This window comes from Nipponia nippon, unplaced genomic scaffold (assembly GCF_047370975.1).
Source record: "Nipponia nippon isolate SJK-2023a ecotype South Korea unplaced genomic scaffold, ASM4737097v1 scaffold_11, whole genome shotgun sequence".
In the NCBI taxonomy this organism is placed as follows: domain Eukaryota; kingdom Metazoa; phylum Chordata; class Aves; order Pelecaniformes; family Threskiornithidae; genus Nipponia; species Nipponia nippon.
This window is the reverse complement of record NW_028262302.1, coordinates 15,502,369-15,525,729: the sequence shown is the minus strand read 5'-3', so window position 1 is coordinate 15,525,729 and position 23,361 is coordinate 15,502,369. Positions and strand designations below refer to the sequence as shown.

The 23,361-nt window shown below is 40.0% G+C and overlaps 1 protein-coding gene across 16 annotated transcripts in view; it reads left to right on the top strand.

Moving 5' to 3' along the window:
- The first annotated feature begins 9,113 nt into the window (after positions 1 to 9,113).
- Positions 9,114 to 23,361, top strand: part of DICER1 (dicer 1, ribonuclease III) — a 70,029-nt gene continuing 55,781 nt past the window's right edge. For 4 of the 16 annotated variants that reach the window (XM_087747626.1, XM_087747625.1, XM_087747628.1 and 1 more), the window contains exon 1: positions 9,431 to 9,594. The gene's annotated coding sequence lies outside the window, so the exon portion shown is untranslated. Of the gene's footprint in view, positions 9,373 to 9,427; positions 9,595 to 10,119; positions 10,308 to 10,333; positions 10,353 to 15,995; positions 16,114 to 16,665; positions 16,713 to 20,448; positions 20,571 to 20,795; positions 20,815 to 23,361 lie in introns of those variants that run through there. The other 12 variants (XM_087747627.1, XM_087747615.1, XM_087747618.1 and 9 more) reach the window with 11 other exon arrangements.

Sequence of the window (23,361 nt, the reverse complement as noted above, 5' to 3'; positions counted from 1 at the left end):
GCTTTAAGTACTTGGGAGTCCCTTCTTGCCAAGCGCAAACTTGAATGCATCCAGTGATGTGTTCAGTTCCTCTACTTCTGTGGAAGTCAATGCAACACATCTGTGTGCTGAGCACACGCTACAGGATCTGGCCCTAAGGGGACTTAAATCGACGTTAATCATATAGGCCAGGACATAGCCAAAGCCTATGCACTGCCCTTAGCACTGGATCCCCTCAAATCCAATGTACATAGACAATGCCACTGACTTCAGTTAACCCCGCTGTACGCATAGCATTTGTTTGCCTAAGTTCTGCAGGATCAATCCTCTTTCTTTGAGGAAGTTAACATCTACTTCCATTTCTGATGACGAGAACAGCAGCAGGGGGACGAATGGCCGGCAGATGAGGGTGAGGTTACAGGCTGGAATGTGGCCTTGAAAGCTGCCAAAGCGCTACAGCTGAAAGCTCTTACCCTGACAAAAGGTTGCCCGCTGTTTTCCATTGAGCTAGTAAGTAGTGGATCTGAATGGAGGTAAAACACCGATAAGTTTTTGTATTTCCACATCGTGCATTTTTTTGTCAGGTAAATAACATCTAATTCTTCCCGGCATATCACTGGTAACACTAATTTACAGCTGCCCAACTTATGATTGTTCACATTCCAGGTTTGCATCTAAACAGGACTTGCAGTACAGCTTGTTCCCAGCCACGCCACCCCAAGATCGTGAAGCTATTCGTGCAGGAGGATGGGAGGTATATGCACATTAAATGATATGGAAAAGTCATATTCGGAATGGGATAGCTTGCTTACTCTGTCCATTGCTTGACACAACTCTAGAGCTCACAAAGGGTGAAAAATTAACCCTTTTAAAGTGCCATGTCCATTTCAGGGTTACATATTAACTGAAATTGTGGAACATCAGGTATTTCTTCCCTCCTCTAAATGTGAGACATGGAAAACTTCCTTCCACCTCAGTGGCACTTTTGATGACTCCTTTCCAGGCAGCTGCTACTGCTGATATTGGAAAACAAGACCTGTGTTATTTTCTTACCATGAGGGGAAGGTCTACGTTTATGTCTCTGGAACATAAAATTGGCCCCTGGATGATTAATATACTTCTTTCTTCATGAAAAGGTTAGAAGGGACAATAAGAACAATTAATTTTACCTTGGTGAGAAATACTAAAACCTACCATTCCAAGAAAGGCTAGATCCTGGCCTTCACTGCTGTGTTCAGGTCAGGTAATATTTTATTCCAAAAGTAGTTTCATTACTTTCATTGGGCCTTCCTGGAATCTCTTTCATTCCCAGAATAGATTTGCTCTGTGTCCAAGGACCAACTCGTACAGGGGGCTCCTGATCCACGGCCATTATTAGGCTGTAACAGAAAATCACCAGTGTTTAGTTAGAAATAACTGGTCTGATTTAAGTCACGTAACTTTCAAATTATATGCTGCTTATTTTTTGAGAGTCATTTTTTAATGCCAAATTAGTTACACAAGTAACAAGTCTATTTTTATTGTAATAAAAAAAATTCAAATTCTGCTTTTGTCTGGAACAAAACAAAACATATTTTAGTAGGCATACCACTTTGTGCTATTGTATTCTTCTGTGTAAAAGCTGAAGAAACTGTTTTACCCTTCTTGTTAAAGTTCTCCAGTTTAAAATGTAATCTGCAAAGTGCTAGTTTGCTAAAGAGTTAATGAGGGACTTCTAAGCTGAAGGAATAATTTGTAAGTAAGGAATGTAATATTTAACATCCATGTTTCTCTTTGGCAAGTCGTGAGGAATGATGCTTATTTACATGCGAACAAATGCTGGGAGGATTTGAGTGGTATCAAAAGATACGCTGAAGGAGATGCATTTTTGTGTACTTTCAAATACATTTCTTCTGAATGCTTTCAATCAGTAGTTTGTATTGAATGTTTGCACTTGTTGCTCAAAGCTAATTTTTGTGAGAAAGAAATATATTCTTGTGTATAGCTGGTACACTAGAAAAGAAAATGTTTTTAGAAACTGTTACGCTGTAATAAGAATAGTATTTACTAGCAAATAGTTCCACTTTATTTTATAAAATCTCCAATTTTGAAATAAATGGACAGGCTTCCTGTATATAATCTGTTAATCTGTGGGTTTGTCCTTTTCCTCCAGAGAAAATATCTTCAAACATCTCAGTTCAGGAGAGATCACCATTTTGTTCTTATTTTATTTATTTATTTATTCGTTATTATCATTATAATACATAATTTATATAGTATGTAATTATATAATATATAAATTATTTTATATTATTTTTATTTATTCATTCATTTTCATGTCCAGAAACGATATTCACTTTTTAGCAGGGAAGACCTCAGTAAACAGAGCAAATTCATGAAGTGCATTGGTTCCCCACCTACCCAAAAAGTTACTTTTAATTTTAGAGGAAGAATCTGAACTTTTATTCTAGTCAACAAACAGTATGAGTTTGAATTTTTTATAAAGGTGAGGATTTAGTAATTTATTAATGCATAGAAATTGGCATTATAAAGGCAAGCCATGGGAAAGCTTACAAAAACAGTTGTGCTGAATTATATACTGTTCTTACAGTTCAGTTTATCTGGCCCGTTTCTACGTAAATGTTTAGACTTGTGGATCAGTAAGTAACTAGGTGTGGTACTGATTCATATTTACGGTGTTCCTCCCCCTACACCTTAATTCCCTTGGCAATATATGAGAAAAGGAAAATAAAGTATGACAGAGATGCAATACAGTTCAGTATCAGCCCCATGATCTGTCTCCTGAAAAAGATACCTGAACTGGATAACCACAGAGAAAGAAAATAGCATATGGGGAATGGAGTAGGAGCGCTTCTTCTCTAATTAAAGTTTGGTAGGTATCACGCTTTAGGAATTGTAAATGTTCCTCTGTTCCTTCTACAAAATCAAATGTGCTTCTCGCCACCTCTGCAGTAGCTGGTACTTGTCTATCAGACCGTCCTCCCCCACACGTAATGCTTGCAGGTAGTAAGAGAATATTCATAATGCTGTTGAGAATTTGAGGTATTTAATGTCGGTCACGTTAGTAGTGCTGACTTCATTAGCATAACTTTAAGATCTCCAGATAAAATCTGAGACCAACAGCTTTTATTAGTGTCACGAATGATGGTTAAGTGGAAAATAAAAAGTTTGTGATTTTTTTTTTTAATTGGGTTATGTTTTTGCAACTGACACTGTGATTAGGAATTTGCAAGCGGACTGGGGCGGGGGGGGGCATGAAATTCCAATACGCAAGATGGGTCAGCTCAGAACATGGGAGTAAAGTTTTTACAAGAGTATGGGATCCAAACTTTAGTTCAAACTCAAGCACAGTAAGAATAGGAATTGTTGGACTTGATTTCTTTTCACTGCTCTGGGATAAAAGTAATTCTGATCAAAACTGCAAAAATAATCTCCCTTATCATTGCTATGTAAACACAATTTTTGTAGCTTAAAGAAGATGCAAGTGCAGCATAGGAAACATACCCATCTGGATTGTGGCAGCAATAAAGATGAGCGCAGGGTTCATTTCAGAGGACCCGTATGCCAGTATGCTCACCGAGTAGGCACGCTTTGGCTGTGCAGGGGCCCAGACCTCCCAAGGATAACCGGTGGACGTCAGGCATGTATTCCGGTTGCTGGTGTATACTGAAACCCTTGCTCTCTGTTCAGGGCTTATTTTACCTGATTGGTAAACAGAAGCCAGCGGAGGCAGGAGTACCTTCAAACTGGTGGGCAGATATAACAAAACCTGAGACGTGAGCTGTGATTTCTATTAAGATACCAACATACAGCAATAACCTTTTCTTGAGTTGCTATTTCTATTGATGTTACAAGGATTATTTCCAGGAGAGTTAATTGCAATAATTTATGAAATGCCTTCCAGTGACTAACTCCATTCCTTGGTGAGACGGTACCACTGGCAGTTCTCTGTCCTTGCCGAGCTGTACACTTTACCTTGGAATATCATGTAACATATGATCAAAGCAAAATGTATAGCTCCATCTGCTGTAAATACTTTGAATTGATTATTTTTGCATTACTTTTTTACAGCTGAACTGTACCCTGGGGAACTGATTTATCACTTTGCTGATACATATTTTCTGCATGTTAGCAAGAATCAGCATAAATACAGCAGCAAATTATGTCTATACATTGTGAAGTGGTATTTCCCAGTTCTCAGGCAAAAAGCAGCACAAAAAAGAGTATATTTCAAGGCCATTAGGAACTTTTGTTAATTATCGTATGATAGATCTTCTGTACTGTGTCATTGCAGCTGCTTGTGAAATGCAGGAATTACATGACTTGCTTAAGTCATGGACGGATGAGAAGAGATTCCCAGTTACGCTCTGCTAAGTGATGGCTTTCCACAATTGGGAACTGCAACATTTTTTTCAGGCAGTAGTCATCAATGCTGAGTCCCTGCATAGGAAGAGTGAACGTGTTGATATCCCATTTTTTATATTGATTTAAAAAGGTAGGCCAGCAGCTGAAAGAGGTCAAAAAACACACTAAAGCAGTTTAAAATATCTAAGTTTCTCTTGCGCTAGGGAAAAAATCCTTATTTAGAGTTATGAAGTCTGGGTCACTGAAGTGCAAAAGCACGCCAAAAGATTTTTTTAAATAGCATCTGATAGGGGAACAAAAAGTTTGTGCAACCTAACACCTTTTTAAAATCTCAGCTCCAGTGTTAGGAACGGACTCTGTTCAGAATAGGCTCGTTCTTTCTTTCTTCCAACTTCCTTCTCCATAATCATACCTGCAGCTTTTTCTCATAATACATTGCAGATGTTATCATTAGCGCTGTGGTTTAAAATGTTTGCAACTGCTCTTTCCTGCAGCGATTCACAGCTATGAAGTGAAAAATCTGGTAGCCAGGCTAGGGGCCATTTAAGAGGAAAGTCTCAAGCTAAATTTTCTCAAGTGGGGTGCAGAATAGACGCCTCATTTCTTGGGCAGAAACTTGAATGCAACACTTCAGACCATATTTTCTCGATCACTGCCAGCTTGTTTCAAAGCGCATTATTGAAATAGCGTGTGATGCAATGACAAAATAGCACCATGGCTGGTATCAACAGGAGGGAACAACAGAGGTCACCATTGTCTCGCAGGAAGGAATCTCCTCAGAGTCCATTTTAGATCCCGATGAGACACGTAGAGCCAAAAAGCACACAGCCTGGTTTCCGCTGGCGTGATTACACAGTTCTAGAGCGTGAACAAAGACAATTACTTGTGACACAGTGATTTTTTTTTTTTTAATTGCAATTTTCCTCTTTTCTAACCCAAACACAATTTTTTCTTACTCTTACCCAACAGGAAAAAAACAGAATCAACCTCCCCATCCCTTACTGATATGATTTTTTAAAAAGGGGAAGGGAGACAAATGTCTCTGTTTTCTTGTTGTCTTACAACAGTTATCCCATAGAGTGACACATCCGTATTTCCAGTACATAAGATATGGGGAAGCTGTAATTTGGCACATTATTACTTATTCTGTTCTGGATTTTAATTAGTGGGGCTATTCTATTCTTTTTGTCCAATGGCCTGTTTGCTTTGGGCTTATTGTTGGTTGCGTGGTTTTCACCAAACATTGAATGCCAAGCAGTGTGAAATATGGGGAATTTTTGAGAGTTGTGTATCGCTTACTTCATCTTACTTTTCTTTAAAAATCTTTCTAAGGTTTTTAGATAATGTAAGATAATGATTTGTGAAATCAACATAAAAATGAATTTTTTATTTGGGCTTAAACGCTGAAGGTTAGCTGTCATTATACAAGCATATGACATAAAACATCCATTTCTTACAAAGGAGAGAGGATAGTGGTGATGATAAAATAATAAGGAATAGCACAAATTTTATCCTAGCTGTGCTTTTAAATGAAAAACGCCTGTGAGCAGGCAGGCTCAAGGAGGAAGGAGCTGTGAAGAAAGACACCTTTTTCCTTATAAGAAAATAACTTCCAGAATTCTCCTGGCATTCATGTGTTTTGTTTTCCATGTTTTAAGTATTCTGCTTGCCTTCTCTTTGAGCCTACTTGAATTGGATAAAATTCATTATTTAATCATGGCCTGCAGAGGATTAAGGAGGGTTTCTTTCTGCTCTATTTTACGTTAGAAAGAATCAAGAATGCCAATTTCCTTCGGTACTTCAGCTAAAATTGGAAAAATAGACCCATATGTTCTGACAGCTCCCACTGGATAAGACTAAACAGCTGCTCTTCCTAAGCTTTTGTCACGGGATATAATTACTCTTCCATCCATAAAAAACCAGAAGGATGCCCCTTCAATGCTATAAAAATACCTAATAATGTAATATTTAACAACATGGGCATCACAGAAGATGTGCTCTAAGTAGCAACAGAGGTTTGAGCCAAGAAAACACTTCATTTGATAATACCCTAGGCCTCTACATTACTTTTAGTCTGAAATAATTCTACTAAGGTTGGTTTAAATGAACCTTAGAGTGCTCCAGTTAGCTTTATCTTCTCATACTGATTTTGTAGGCACAGTTATATTAAGGAAGATGGTAAGTCCCTGATAGAGTGCAGATGGAATGAGGGAGGCTGGACCTCCAGTGACAGATCTTCCGTTGCGTACGCATTGCCTTCAGCACAACTTAAAAGGGGAGTAGCTGGCCAGAAGTGGCTTTGCATTGCATTTATGGTCATCTGCTTCTTCTTTATTAGGCAACAAGGATGATCTCCAGTCTCTGTGTATATGTGAGCTTAGGAGACTCCTAACTTGGTCACCTGGCCTAACGCAAGCGTAACTGGTGCCGTACCTGCGCACCTGATGCGTCTTGCAGCATTTCACAACAGGGCAAACAGGATCAGGGAAACACAGCACACAACCAAAGCCATCCACCGTGGAAAGGCGGTGCCAGGAGGAGGCAGAATGGGGCCAGCAATGTATATTTACATTATTTAAAGATTTCCTGCCACAGGAGTGACCACATCGCCCACATGTGGCTGTATCTTTACATTTTGGTGTGGTGATTTGCATAAGCAGTCAGTCCGTAGACCTGACCACTCATTAGCACTATAGGTAGGCCTGTTCTTCTGAGCTTTAAGTGTGTGTATCCCATCAAGATGGTAAATTATGGTAAAATATAGTATTTTTTTTTTCTTGCACAAAAAGTAAGAAAACTACTGAAAAGTAATAGAGCTTTAGGACATGTGTGTGAGTGAAGGACAGGAAGGAAGAGTTTGGCTTGAAAACTGAATTGTGCATTTACCAGTTAAAATGACACCAAAGCAAACTGTGGTCCCTAACAGTAAAGATTTTCACCACTCATGTCCATCTTTTGGCACAGTTCTTTTTTCCATGCTCAGGAAAAAAAAAAAAAACACAACAAAACCAACCTGCAACCAAGCCTTTTCTTGTTGGTCAGCAATTTCATTTCTCTGTAATGTAAATGAAACCCTGAGAAGAAGGGCATCAAGGCAAAAAGGATGAGCTATTAACTCTGTGGAGAGTAACAGGATAATCTTACAGCTGAACATTGACACTGACAAGCATGCACCGACATTGCAGAAGATGAGCACAATGCGCTGAAGAACAGGTAGGGTGATCTGAGCCAGATGCAGCTTTTTCATGGTCATTTCCAGACACAGCTCTTCAGGAGTGAAGCAGCAAGTTTGTGCTCCTCCACTATTGTAATTGATGACTAGATATTCAGCATGACGATTCCTCTCTGGTTGCATAAAACTGCTGTTTATTTGGGGATGTGACCAGACCCGAGCGTAATGTGATCACTGCATTTCAGCTCTCTGACGATCCGTCAGGACTTGCACTAGGCCAAGGGACTTTCAAACTCCAAACTTGACTTGACAAGAGTTATCCATTTCATTACTGGCCCTAAGCACCTATCTGGTCCAGGCTGTGGCTATGGATCTAAGTCATGCGGTAATCAAGCCTAGAAGTTTGGTTATTATTAGCTACATCTCTGTGAGGAGGGTTCAGTCTTCTTACCAGTCACAAAGAGAATGGTGTTGGCAGGTGATGGCATGGGAGGTGGGAATGAGGGAATTAAAATTAACTGCGATTGGAATTAAAATAAACTGTAAAGTAGCGCCGAATGTGCTAGTTCTCATAAACTAATTCACTCCAGTCCTATGCCCTACCTTAGTGACCAGTTATTCACATTTACAACTGAACCTTCTCCTACATCAGGCGTTGTACAGCAGCCTTGTTGTGCTACAGCCCAGGTTAGGTAGATAATTTGTTCAGACCCTTTTCATTGTCTTACATTTCCCCCTAGTTTTCCAAGGATGCAGCTTCCAGATTTTTATGTCAATTGTAATAAAAATAAAAGCTGGAACATGGCAGCGCGTTAGGCACAAGAGAAATTGTGTTCCTGTGTTTCAGCAACACACATTTCCCTTTGGCTCTTCATCTGTGGCTGAAGGGTTTTGATGGTGGAAAAGCTACCCTACATCAGCCATTTAATCCAAGAAATTTCAGGGCACTCCTAAAAAAATTTAGTAGTAGCTAGTAACGTCACTCAAGCAAGTGAGTGACGACAAGAAACTGGAGTGAGACCAGTGGCCCAGCTATTCAACAATCTGCCTCAAGCGACGGCAAAAGATGCTGCTGCTTAGGGAGCACACATAAACCCAACCACCTCCAGTGGTCCTGTGTTCCACCTTCTGGGCCTAGCACCAGCAAGGGCTTAGGGCACCAGCTCCCTCGTGGAAAAGCAGCACTTTGCCTTTGGCAGGAAGGCCACTCCTTGTGGAAATGATGGTCTGAGTATACGGAAAAATGGGATTTCGCTACACAGTGATGAGAGAGCTCAGCGCCGCTCTGCCCAGACACTGGCCAAAGTCACGCAGCACTGCCTACTGCTGCCAAAGGCATGGCTTTTCTCCCAGGGCTTGCCTGGAGCCGTATGATAGGAGAGGCCCATTCCCTCAGACCCGTCTCTCCGTCACGGGTCCTGCCTCAGAGGGAAGGAGCGGTGCCAGGGGGCGGCCTGGGCAGCTCCGCACCCCCGCAGCCCTCCCCTGCCTTCCCCCCAAGATGGCGGGCGCCTCCCTAGCCTCAGAACAGCCGCCCGCCGCCTCCCGCGCGCGCGTCCCGCCCCAGCGCGTGCGCGGGAGGGGGAGCGCCGCGGGCCGAGAGCCTCGCGCTCCTCCGGCGGGGGGAGGGGAGGGGAGCGCGCGCACACGTGAGCCCCTGGACCACCCGGCGGCTCCCCGGCCGTTGCTGTATCCCGCTATCGCATTGGCTGTCTTGTGAACCTTTCACCTTTTACCCGGCTTTCGCCGCCAATCGCCCGGCTCCTTTCATAGCGTGGGGATGTGGAGCGTGTGAGCTGCGCAGGGTGGAATTCTCGGAGCGGGCTTGCGTTGCGGACGTTGGGCGGCCCCCGTTGGTACGGGTGGGAGGGGTGGGGGAGGTACTCCGTTTGCGTAGGGCCGGCAGCGCAGGGGGAAGGGAGGGGGAGGAGGCGGAGGCTGTCCCGGGCCCAGGTGAATGGAGGAACCTGACAGTTGGGGGGAGCGAGGCGGCGGCGGCGGGGAAATGGCGGCGGCGGCAGCACAATGAGACGCGGCCTGTAGTAGGGGCAGCGCCAGGCTGGGTCCCGTCCGAGCAGGTAGGAGATGGCGGCCCGGGCGCGCCTACCCCTCGCCCCGGGCGCTGCATGGCGGCCGAGCACGGGAGTCGGAGTCCGCCGCCTGCGCCGGCCTGAGCTCCCGCAGCCCCGGCGCCGCCGCCGAGCGGGGCGGGATGGCGGCGGTAGCTCCCTCCCCGCCCTCCCGCCGCTGGGGCCCGGTGCGGTCTGCCCCGCCTCCGGCCCAGCGGCCGTCCCTGGCCCCGCGGGGCCCCGCCGGTCGCCGGGCCGCCGGCACCGGGCCCCGGGAGCGGCCTCGGCAACTTGCCGCGGGCCCCGACGCCGGCACGGCCCGGGCCGCGCGTGTGGGGCGGCGGCAGGGCCCGCACGGCGGGGGCCGCGCTCCGGCCCCGCGCGGCTTTGTCTCCTCTGGCTGGGTGCCCCCGGGGCGGCCGCGCTGGAGGCCCGCCGGGGTGGGCGCTGGGAGGGCCTGCGCTCTGCCGCCCGGGGCTGGGGCCTCGGAGCCCTGCTGCCGGGTTGGGGTGGGCTTGGGGAAGGCGGTGTAGGGTAGGGAAAGAGTTCCCGCTCTGAAGCGCTCATGTTAAAGGCGGTGTAAGAAACTCGTAGCTCTTCGCTTTGCTTCCTTTCCGTCCTCTTCCAGTTTAAATGAAGGCAGCACATGGAGTGAAAAAACGTAGTGGCGGCGTGATTAAGGCAGACTTTGTGCTGTGTGGTCTTCAGTTGAAAAACAAAAGGTTAAAAAGACACTGTTTTTGCACCGGAGTTTGTTGCTGTGTTAGGTAATCTAAAAAAACCCGAATGAGTAGAAAATGGATGGTGATACTGACATCTGAAAAAAAAAAAAAAAAGATATTTTTTGCGTATTATCGTTAACCAGAAATTATTGTTTCCGAAAAGTGAATCTCTTAGTGGTTCAGTTCACTTCAGCTGCTAAAAGTGTAGAGGATGTTTGGTACTTCAGATGATCAGTTATGAGAATTTTTGATGCTAAGATTTTGAACTTCAGGTTATGGGATGAGCTCAAGTGGTGGAAGTGTGTAGGCTGGGGGGTGATTGGCACATTTAGAGAAACAAGACAAAATGGAAAACCAAAAAACAATTAACTTTCCAGACAGTTTACACTATGTTGTATTGTTTTATGCTTTTACTTTTTATAAGCCATTTTGGATGCTCTGTTGAAAGTGCAAACTGGATGTGTATGTTTAGTAAGTTGTGTGGTGGTGTTTGTTTTAGCAAGCTGATATAGACGTAAACTGAAATTGATGTGTATTATGTGATAATTATTCTCCTAAGTCCTTCTCTTGAGAGAGTCTTTACCATTGTCCGTGTCTACAAGGTATGTTGTAGTCTTATTTAAAATCCTTGGAGATGCTACTAGAAGTTTTCAGCTGGAAGGTGCTGTTACATGTATAATCATTGGATTGTTACCTCCTTATATATTAATCTATAGGATTAAAATACATATATGTATTTATTCAGAAGTGATGAACTCTGAATTAGCTAGGCTGTTCATGAAAGCATCTTGGTATACAGTTCTGTGAAACTGGCAGCTCAGTGCTCAGCAGTCAAAAGGTGAATAATGTTAGAACTAACAATTAATTGAGAAGAAAATGGCATCAATATGCTATTGTATAAATCCTTTCTGGGGCCATATATTTAATACTAAATGCAGTTTGGGTATTTTCCCCTTATCTCTCTTCTGCCTCAAAAAGGTTGTATTAGGCTAAGAGGAAGGTAGATTGAAAATTGACTAGGGCTTTTCACCCAGGGAAAAAAAATACCAGTGGAGGGATAAGAGACATCATGAAATTTAGAGTCATAAAGAAAGTAGATAGGGAGCTGGGTTTTTTTGTTGTTGTTTCCCCTGTGTCTTGGTTTAACCCCAGCCAGCAACTAAGCACTGCACAGCTGCTTGCTTACCCCCCCTCCCTTGTTTTGGAAAGGTGTCTGTATTCTACAGATTCATAACAAATGAGATACTCCTTTACACCATGTGTAACTAAAATACCTGTGCAGCAGCATATTGGGAATGCCAAAAGTTTACAAGGATGTTGAAACAATTAATTTGTAAGGAGAATTATCAGAGACTATCAAACACAGGAGTATCTTCTCAGGCTCGGCAAACATCAAGGTGACTGGTCAGTGGAGGGTATTCCTACTTGCCCTGCTATTATACTTCTTCATACGTGTCCTCCATTGGTTACTGGTAGAGGGAAGCCAACAAGCTAGAAAGCTATTCTGTCTGACATAATATACTAACATTTTTATAGCAGTTACACTTTTTTTTGAGAAATACTTTGATCTTCTGTAGCCTACAAGAAGAAAAAAAGCAGAACCTGCAGTTAAAAAAACCCTGTTGTCATGGTTTTTGTGTACTCCATAGATGTTTCTCATTTCCCATTTAAAAAATTTCTAAAGTACTTTTCCCATTTTTCGGAAGAGTTAATGGATTGCACAAAGTTGCTTTAGCGTAGCTGATTAGAGTCTGAGTGTCACTACTTCACCCATGTTCACTTTCAGTATGAACTGACTAAATGTGTATTGATCTGTAACTGAACGCAAATTACTGGCAAAAACAAATATGAAAATGTGTATTCTTCTTAGAAGAGCAAGGAGCCCTTTAGTAAAATGAATATGGTAAACTTGGAGTTGAAATACTCTGATTTCTCTTTGGATAAGCTGTAGAATGTAAGTGAGAGCAAGAGTTCAGGAAGATTTTGAAAAGCATTGCATGCTTTAGGGATGACGAGCATTATAGTAAGTTCTAAGACTACAGACAGGAGTTTTATTTCAGGTCATAATCTACTCTATCAGGCAGCAGGTAGAACATCAAAACATTCTTTGAGATGGGTTGTTCCCTTATTCCCTAATTCTCTGTGAGGCAATCTAGTTATTTTTTTTTTCTCTCATGTAAGTAGTGCAAACTAGGGAGTATACTGAGCTTGATAGATTGTTGGCAGAACAGTGAGATGGTTCCTATGCTCCGCTTCCCTTCTGTCCTAATGCCTAGCTGTGTAACCACTGACCATCTGTATCCCATCACCTTCATATGTTCAACAGTAATTTCTTCAGGCTGATAGCACAGAAGTTTGATTATTTTTTTTTTTTTTTTTTTTTCCCCAGGAAGTCGCTCCCTTTAAAGAAAGTAAAAGTATAATTATAGTATTGGATGGAACAGAAGCCTCTATATAATTGTGTGCAATGTGCTTTTAGAACACTCTACCCTGAAGGCTAAGAATGATTGGAGTAGAGGAGAAAGCATGATTTTTCTTTACACCATCCAGACCTCTTTCGTCATCCTTTAGCCTTTCATGACTTCCAAATGTATCGTGATAAACGAGAAGAAACCTGATATGTGTAAAGAAGAAAAGTTCATTTTTTAGCTGAAGTTACTGCAGTTTTTGGTTGGGAGTTGAAGGTTCAGTGTTCAAACTGTGTTGGTCATTTGGGGGGATGGACGGATGTAGGAACGTCATTAAAATAACCATTCTGAAAGACTTAATCTACAGGACAAAGCAGTGCCCACTTTAATGTATGCCATGATATTATATTAGGTGACCTCTTGGTTTTGGTAGTTCTTGCATGCCTTACCTAGTAATGTAATAATTTTTCAAGTTTGAATGTTGAGCAGTGCATCTCAAATTCCCTTGTTATTTCTGCTCTATATTGCAGACTGCGTTAGTTAAGTAAATTTTCTGTGATGTTTGTCACCTTCAAATTCCTGCAGTTTTTGGAGTCGTGAAGCAGAGAACTGAAACTAGTGTCAAGGAATTTACTTACATTGTTGCACAGCTGGAGGTGTTGAAATGTCCTCCTCTGGTGGGGAAAGAAGGAGGAGCAATATGCTTCAACTTCTCCTTTCAACAAATACTCCTGAATCCGAGGAGACTAGTACATTTTGTCGTGGCTTTTACTTAAGTGCAGCACACTCATGAATCTGTGATCCTTGTTTTGGTTGGCACAGGTGTTGCCTTTGGGTCCCTTCTTACCAAGGAAAAAGAACCACAAGTTTTCTCTCTTATCCTTGCTAATACACGATAGTATTGTAGAAAAACTTGTTTTGCTGTGCTTTTTTTTCCTCTTTATGTCCCTGTGTCGGTATTTATGCTATGTAATGTGGCATGATCAGTTTCTGCCCATGTTTTGCATCTTCTGTTACCCTTCATAAAGGATCAGGTCCTTTGGGTTCATCAAATTAGTGTGAATTTATATCTGAGATGCAGCAGAGGGGCTGCTGACTTGAGGGATTGGTTGCTGGAAACAGAGGTGGTCAGGTTGGGGTTATTTTAGCTGGCATTGGGATTTTTTTTTTTAAATTGCTCATCAATATCCTTGTGTTTTTTTCATTTGTACACAAAAAAAAACCCCAAAAAAATTGGTCCCCTTGAAAATGTAAGAATTTATGATTTTTTTAAAAAAATCTTTAATTTTTGAAAACTGATTGGGAGTTTTAGACCTGCCCACTTACTGATAGAATAAATTTCCTTTCCTTGGGACGTGAGGCAAATACAGCTTGCTTTTTAAAGTTAATTTGTTTAACTCCATTGAGATGATTTGGCTATGCAAGCATGTCTGGGCTGGCTAACTTTGCAAATGAAGGAGAAACATGAATTGCAAAGTCTGCTTTGTTTCTGATCCAGGTCAAGTTTCTTACAGCTTTCTTGCAATTGTTACTGCCTCTTTATGATGCCCTTGGCTGTGTATTTTCTTGTTCAAGAAGAAACGAACAAGGCTTACCTACCTAAAGGTGAAGTTGCTTCATAGTTGATAGTAAAAACTCCTAGAGGTGATCTAGTGGTTAGGACATTCTCTAGGATTCTGAAGACTGAACTTCTCTCATTGACTCTGAGTTTTGGCAAGTTAATTCAGGTATCTCTCTTTTCACCCCCTCCTTTGAGTTTACCTCTCAAGTGCTTAAATCAAAGAGTTTTTAAATGTTCTGCCTCTGCACATTAAGACATTTAGATATATTTAAGGTGACATTAATTGTGGCTTTATGAATTCATAATGTTCATTGATTGTATTTCACCATCTTTAATCAGGATATTAGTGCCTGGGATCAATCTCAAGTAAGACTTTTAGTTCCTCACTTAAGCTTTGTGTTTCTGAGCAGGCAAACCTGTCTGCCTTGCTGTCTTCATGGTCAATGGCTAGTAGGTTTTCCTTTTTGGAAGAGGACATAAAATGAAAGAAAGTGCTGACAATACAAATAAAAGCTTTGGCCTCTCATTTTTTCAGTGACCCACAACCTTTTTCCATCTTTCCACTGAAGTTAAATGCCTATATTGTCCATGTGCTATGTAAAGTTATTAAGAAGTGATATGAGGTCTGTGAAAATTTTTTTGGGAAAAAAACCATGTCCCTCCTCCCCCTCCCCCCCAAGTTACTGAAGATCATTTTTAGTTACTCTTGCTGTCTAACATAGTGCTGTCTCGATGATCTCCTAGACCTTAGAAACCAAATGACTATTTCAGATGGATAATGGGCATGAAAAAGTACATTACTTCTTTAAAAAAAAAAAGTTATTTGAACCTCTGTTTCTACTGTATGTTCTGTGAGTCCCCAGGAAGATGTATGTGTTGTATTCATTTATTCTTCTTACTATTTATGCTTTTCTCTTTCTGTGAGGCAAAATAAGAGGAAAATTGACCCTAGGAAATTAGTAGTTTCTACTAGTGTGGTGAATGGAGTCAGCATGAATGGCAGAGACTGTAAGAGGAAAGTGACAGAAGCATGTTACTAGGAGCCATGGGGTTATCCTTCTCTCTTTCTCACTATTTCTACAGTTATTGTAAGCAAGGTCTGCGTTTTCTGTTAGCTTATGCAAGTTAAACAATATCCTGTGGACCACCTTAAAATTTTTTACTACTTGTAAAAAAAGCGGGGAGAAAAAAGTTTTTCCTTTCTTCATTGTTTCCAAAGAATATTGAGCTCTGTCAGCATCAGCCTCCTGAGTTGACTTATTTTGACATTAAAGAAACATAGCAAGCTGTAACTGAAAGGGCAAGAAAAAGCTGTCTGTATACTTTCAAAGATTATAGATAAAAAATTAAGAAATGTATACCCAGGTATTCAAGTCCATAGGTTTATATGCTGAATAGATCAGTTGATTTGTTTACTGTGTAATCAGAAAGGCTATGATTTAGTGAAGTCTTCCTCTGAAGAAGTGTGACACTGCCATGTACTGAGGAATTTGTCCTGGGATTTGAGAGGAAAGAGTTCGAGCTGTGACAAGTGACAAAGCTCTGGAGGAGGAGGTGTAGGTTTTATGAAGGTAATGGGCAGCGTAGGCCTGCATTTTTTACCTTGAAGTAGTTCATTGAAAAAGGACTGGGAGAATGCCAAAAACATTTATGAGCTTCCTGGGTCTTTGAAAGACATACAATCAACTTCCAGGAGATGAGTAATTTTCCCTATGGTAATCTTTGCATAGTTAATGCCCTGCTATGTAAAAGTTGAGAAGTGAAACCTGCCTTGATTAATCCTGAGCTGTCTGGAAAATGGCCTTCTCAAGACTGTGTTACCTAAACTGAATAGAAGGTGAGTTTTCAGTGACAAAACTAGTGATCTGTTAAAACTGTCTACTGACTGGTTATTAACTTGGTGGATGAGGGTCTACAAGGAATTACTGGGTGATTTTAGGGCATGTAGTGACTGGCATAATGATGAAGCAGGTGCTGATTTCTGGCAAGCATTTTTAGTATCATGCCAGTAATGCTACGAAGGTATACATTGGCTGCCAACTATCAGCAGTTGTTAAAATCTTTTATTGGCTCGGCCTGTTATTGCTGTCTCTGCCACTAGGTGTTTCCTTTTGCTGCATTGAATTAGTAGTTTCTTGGCTAGGCAGCAAGAAGTTTTGTTTCCGAAACTTTTGGGTTAATTGTCACTAGTGTAACACAGTTCAGTAACAGTTGGCAATAGAGAAGAGAAGCTGATGTCTGGTTTTGAGTGACAGTCAAGAACCTGTTCAATCCAATTCGCTTGTTTCCTGTAATGTAGGCAGTCTAGTGGCTGTCAGAATGGATGACAGCTGTCTCCTCACACCAGCTCTAGTACCTGATCCCCGTCAGCTACTTCATTCAGCTTGCTGAACCAGAAGAAAACTTGCCCAGGTCAAGAAAAAAGAAAATCACTTGGTTAGTGTGCTGAACTATTTTTCTCCCAGAGTTATGCAAGTGTCAAAGCAGTTTAGAGAAGGGAAGGAGCAGTGAGAGTGGGGTTGCTTCATCTAGCACTAGGTTGCCATGGGATTGAATCTGCAGTCTCGTGAAGTCTAATCCCAAAATACTACTTTCCACTTGATTGTGTTCCTTATTGCATGAATATTGATTTCTCACCTATTAATTACTTGTTTAGTATTTTTCTCAACCTTCTACTTTCTCACTTATTGTTAATAGCTGCTGTTATAAACAGGTGAATTATTACAGTAAGCTGTATTCTGGGGCTTTAACAGCTTTTTAACAAAGGTAATGGCAATCAGAAAGTGCAGTAATCAAGATGGAACGTTTAGGCTCTAGAAATTAGCTTGGGAAATTCAGATCTGAAGTTATGCCTAGTTTAAAACCTCTCATTTTTATCTAGTGATAATTTGTAGTCGTGACTCCATAATTAGGGAGCTGTGGGAGAAACTGCTTAAAATTTTAGGACATCTTTTCCAGTTTTCCTCAAATGCAGTGATTAGGTATTCCAAGATAGTAATGTAATCAAATACAAATCAAAGCCTAATAACCTAAAAAACAAATGTTTTCTACTATCCAGTTTTCCATTCTTCTGAAAGTGATGGGGTGGTTTTTTTTTGTAATTGTGTGTTCAAATTCTCAGGCATGCTTTGATTAGCTTTAAAAGCTCTTGAAAGCAACGTGGTTAGGCTTCAGTGGGGGAAAGGCAAATCACTGTTCTGATTTAAAAAAACAAACAAACAAAAACTAAAAAACCCCACATTCAGAAACAGAGCCCAAAACAAAAACAAACAAACAACTCCCTAGTTTGTTTACCACCAACATAGTAGAAATTTGTAATCCTTAATTTCTAATCAAAGCTTTAGGACCCCACACTATCCACAACAGAAGTCTTTAAATAACTATGTAGGAAGTTCAAAAGTAACAAGTTGGACTAGTTGAGAGAGGCAAGTCACCTTTGTAAATCAGGAAAACTTCCTGATTTTTCTTTTTTCCTCAACTTGAGTAAGGTTCTGTTTCTCCCCACCCTATAAATTTGCTTTCGGAGTAGAACTGGGGGTAGGGTTAGGCTATACAAATTTTCCAGACTGTTGTTTGTTTTGTTTTGTTTTTTTTCCCAATAGGCTAAACTTGTTTTTTTGGTGAAAATTGACTGCAGTTTTTGTTAAAAAATGTAATTGAATGGTGATAGTACAGTTAAGATACATTAAGTCTTTGAGCAAGAATATCTGAAATGTAAACAATGTGCCTTTCAATGTTAGGAGTTCAGTACTTAAAGTGTGGGCTAAACTTTTGTATCCTGTTGGATTTATGGGATAAACAATATTTACAAGTTTCAATTTACAGGCAAACTTCTAAGAATATTAGTTGGCTGTATGTATAATTTTCATAGGAAGTAGTAGCCAATACTTAATGCAGGAGTATTTGCAGTTGATGTTATGATACTGTCTAGAGGGTTAATTAAAAAGACAAAAGCAGAAAAGTTTAATATCAAATATTAACATTCTTTTAAAAGTTTGTATTCTGATTAGGGGATATATGATCATGGAGGTACCACTCAAAACAGTAAATCCTTTTTCCTGTTAGGCATCCAAAGTGCATAGACTGTATCTTGGGCTGTAGTTTGACATGCATTTTAGGTGGCATTTCTGCCTAGAAAGAAAATACCTGTGTCACCAGCTAGTGCTATTTGTTGTTCAGTTTTATTGGTGCAAGCATTTCTGAAGTTGTATGGTAAAGTGTATTAAGAAGACTAATTCATCTAAGAAACAATTTTATTCTGTGTCATTTCTTTATTCTGTTATGGTCTGTCTCTAGATGTGGTCACAAGTTACCTGGAAGCAGTTGTGCCAGCATAAGAGAGGGTTGGAGGTTGTAGGTTGAAGAGTGAATAAGTTATGCTCTTGCAGTGCCATATTAAATGTGTGTTAAGCTATGATCTGGGAGCTTTTATCATACAGTATTTTGTCTCACTGGCAAGTGATAAAATAAAGTGACTTTCCTGTATGTTGTCTATACCAGAGATCGCATATTTCTTCTGTGATTATTTTAGAAAAGTTTGACTGTACAACCAGACACAGATTTTTCTGAGCATATTTGAGAGCGCTAAAATGAAATACCAATCTGGTGAAATTATGGTATGTTAAACCTCTCTGTATGCTCTGTGTTTAATCCTACTAGAAGAGGAATAATGTCACTCTGCTCAGTGACAGCTTGCCCGTAAGGGCTTAAGGCACTTCTACTTTTTGAATGAACTTCATTGCCTCAGTTGATTAGTCTGTTTCTCTAAGATGTTGTTTGTGCAGCAAAGTCAAACTTGTAAAAACAATATATCTTTAAAATTTCATGTCAAAGCTATTTTTATATTGCAAATCTTAAAGGCCTAGACTTATTGCCTGGGGTTTTTTGTTTTGGTTTGGATTTTTTTTTGCCAGTTGGTTTTAGTATGTGTTTGAAAGATGCTGAAGTAGCTTGAATTTTAAATTATGGAAATGGCCATTTTGTAATGAATTATACGTAGTTATGGAGAAAAAGAAAGCTTTTGAATGGTGGAATTGTATCCTACCTTCTGTAAGTATCTGTCTATTCAGTCTTTAAAATGGTGAAAGCTAACTATTCATTTTTCCAAATAATGGTACTTTAATTTTTGTTGTGCAAGAAAGGTGTTGTAATTAATCTGTTAACTAAAGAGAAGTTAGAGATTTCCTCTTGTTCAGGGTTGAGAAAGCAATGCTGAGGAAGAAGTGGGAAATCTTTCAAATCTCGATTGAAAGTTATATATGTAATCTGCTTAAATCACTCTGAAAGTCATACCAATCAATTATCTGCCTCTTTAGGCATCTTAGTGCATCTGTTTATGCCTACTCAATAAGTCATCTCATTAACTATAGCTGATAAAAGCAAATGATTAGTCAATGAAATGGAAAGCCAGTTGTGCTTAAATATTTATTTTGCATAATACAAAGTTTTATATATTATTATAACTTTAAGATATGTTTGCATTAAATGAGTTGTAAGTTCTTTCCAAATACACTGTAATATGCGTAATAGGCAGGGGGAAAAATTGTTCTACATAATGGAATATACCAATTAATAAGCTAAATGATGTAATTACTTGAATGTTAATGACTGTGGCACTACCCTACATAATGGAATATACAGATTAATAAGCTAAATGATGTAATTACTTGAATGTTAATAATGGCTGTGGCACTTGTTTCTAAAGAAAATTATAAAAACAAAATAAGTTTCTAACTGATAGAAAGCTTAGTTATATAAGAAACCTTATACATAAGGTTTCCCCAATATAGATCAAGATTAAATTAACGGGTGTTAATGCCTTCGATTTAATCAGACTTACTGTATTGGGATGTTATGGTGGAGTAATTTACCTTAAAATGCTTGATTATTCCCCCACTTTTAAACCAAATTATTTGGTATCTTAAGACTTTTGGTAAAGTATGGTGGGTTTGGGGGTTTGATTTGTTGTTTTTGTTTTTGTTTTGTTTTGTTTTTTTTAAGCAGAAGTATCTCTACTTTTCCAAGACTTCGATTGCATTCATGTTTTTCTGGTTTGCTTCTAGAAACTTGCTCCTTTCCTTTTACTCCCTCATAACTAGATTGAGTTCTTAGTCATGTAAATGCTGGCAGCATTTCTTCCAATCCTACCTAAAAGGTTACGTATTCATTACAGCTGCTCTGCTCTCCATCGCCTTCTGTGCTGCTTCATTGATGCCTTCAGAGAGTCTGGATTTGATTGACCTCTAGAAAACCACAGTCAGTCAGTCTGACCTGCTGGAACTGGTCATCTGCAGGGTACTGTAAGGATAAATGAGAGCAAGAAAGTACTCCTAATCCAGTACTCATCGGAAGTGAAAGTATTGAAGTATTTGCAGAGCTGCCCAACAAGGAATGTTTCCACAATGTGCCTGCCCTAGAGAGAGTCCTAAGATGTCAAACACTGGATTTCCTCAAGTTAACCCAGATTGGAAGATTGCTGTGGTGATAACTGCAAAAGATCATGCGTGAATCTGTATTTTCTTTTCCCAAATTCAAAATGGTGGAGATGTGTTCTGCTGCTTATCTGATTCTCCTGTCATCTCCCGGTCTTGTCTTGTCTTGTCAATCACCAGGATTTCTTCAGTGAATGTACCTGCTAGGCTGTCACTTTTTTTTGTAGGTCCTAATGTATCCAGAGTAGAAGCTTAGGACATGGGCAGAAAGGGGAGATAGTCCAGGCTCTGCTGATGCAGCTGTCAGGTAGACCTCACAGAACTTGGCTGCATTTTTTCTGAAAACTCAGAACTACTGAAATAGTAAAACGCTTCAGAGTTTTTGCTGATGGTTGCTTGATGTTGGCTGCTTACTGTTGCTCCAGTCAAGCAACCTGTAAAATGTCTGCTATTATACTTCTGGTAATTAAATGATATTAGGCATAACGATAGGTGGCTTGACAACTTCTGTGCAAACTGCAAGTGATGTGGTAATAACAGGACAGAATTCTTTATTTTGCTTCAGATTTTCTATTTTTTTTGATACTACAATTATTTGATAACCAGTGCTATGGAGCTGGTAATTCAGGTAAAGCAAAATCTGCAGTGATATTTTTAGAAAAGAGGCTCTACTGAAACTAGTATATCTGTGTTCTGTCCTGAAAATGCAGTTTACAACTGAATGAATTACAGGACTATATTTTAGTGTTACAGAAGAGAGGAACTCCCTTCAACTGGTGGCGATGGACCAGGATCTTGTAGGTGTATCCGTCTTTCCAGTGCAATATTGTATCAGTTAAAGAACCATAGGAATATATTAATTCTGAGTTGTGCTCAGCAGAAAAGTTAATTGACAGGTGCAGTACTACATTAATTTAGTTATATTGCTTCCAGAACCCAAACTAGCGTCGGAAACCCTCAACTGCACCATTTACAGGGATTTAACTCCTTTAAAATATTATTTCTCAGCTCTGAGTGGTTTTAGATGATAATATAGAAAAAGTGGAATTGTTTAGCAATATTCCATTATCTGTCCTTCTAACCTGCCTCAGTCATTAAATGAGTGATGCAGTATTCAGTAAACCACAACTGCTTTGATGTCTGGAACCATCCTTTCATTTGCATAGCTGGGAATGCTTTTGCTTATATGCAGAAATAGCTTTCACTCCATTCTGAGAAATGAAGGGTAAAAAATAAGCTTATCTCCCCTTCTCCCCCTCCCCCGCTTTTTTTTAATGGTGGCTGTAGTAAAACAGCTTATTTCAGTTTTTGAAGCTTTTTTATCTTTCAACAAGGAGGAGCAACTTGGATACTTTTTTTTTTAGCCACATAGTATAAGTATCCATTACTATATATGTAAAGTGCAGAGTTAATGTGAAAAATTGGACTGATGCTGCACTGGACTGAAAAGATTCCTAGCTGTACCATAGACTTGGCATTACGCAAAGTTACCTATTAATATACATTCAGAGAAATCTCTCAAGGATACCTATTTTATCTCCAGTTATTCTTTTTCATCTCACAATCATTCCGCTACTGTGGAAGATTGACAGATGGTTGAATTGGGAATGGGTCTGTTTTCTGATTTGTGTCTGTGCACTCAAAGTGTTACTGGTGCTTAGTTACATCAGTACTGGAGCGAAGGGACCCTTATGAGCAGGTTATGTCACAACTCTTAACATGGTAGGCTGTTTTATCTGTTTGACCTTGTGCTATCCTTCATAGTTGATTAGAATGTGAAAAGGAGAATAAAAAAGCTTTAAAATTTAAAGCTGCTCAGTCAATGTTTAGACACCTGTGACCCCACATATTGGGGAGAGAAAGCTGTTGCGGTTGTATTTTGTGGATCTTGAATATTTTTATTTTTTGAAGTCAATCAGGATTCAATATTTACTCTTATACCTAAGACTTCCATTTAAGGCCTCTGTTAAAGGTTTTTTTCTTCAATGAAAACTTTTAAATTTTGCAGCACAAGATGAAGTCCTCAAATCTGCAAACGGTTTCAGTTTTTCTTACCTATAGTTCAGGACTGAGAATATACAAAACAAGCATGTCTCATCACATACTGTTATTTTTTGCCACTTTACCTCAGATAAGGACTTCAGCTCTCCCATCGCTACCTTTTCCCCAAGTAAATGCTTAAATATATCTGAATCAGTTTCAGTATCATGTCAGTTGTTCTTGAAGGTCAACAGTGCTACAGATAACCTGTGATATGAAAATACTACATGAAGCTTCTAGCTTTATACTGTTAAAATATAATATTTATGGCTTCTCAGTTTTAAACCCTAGTCAGTGTGCAAATCTATGTGCTTTATTGGACAATACTGAAAAGTGAAGATTGATGTATTAAAATAAGTAAAAACTGTTAAATTGATATGACCTGCTGAAGCCTTATATTAGTTTGTTTAACTGTGAAGAATGTAAAGGAATGATCATGTTCTATTGTAAATACATATATTTACGTGGAGGGAAATAACAGTATCTATAAAATGCTGTAGCTTTTTAATGTGATGTTCATTGTATTCAACTAGGTACATATGGTCTAAGTACCTGTTTCTGTGCTGAGGCCTAACAATTCAGTACGATATAAAAGCCTCTGCCTTAAAGATTGC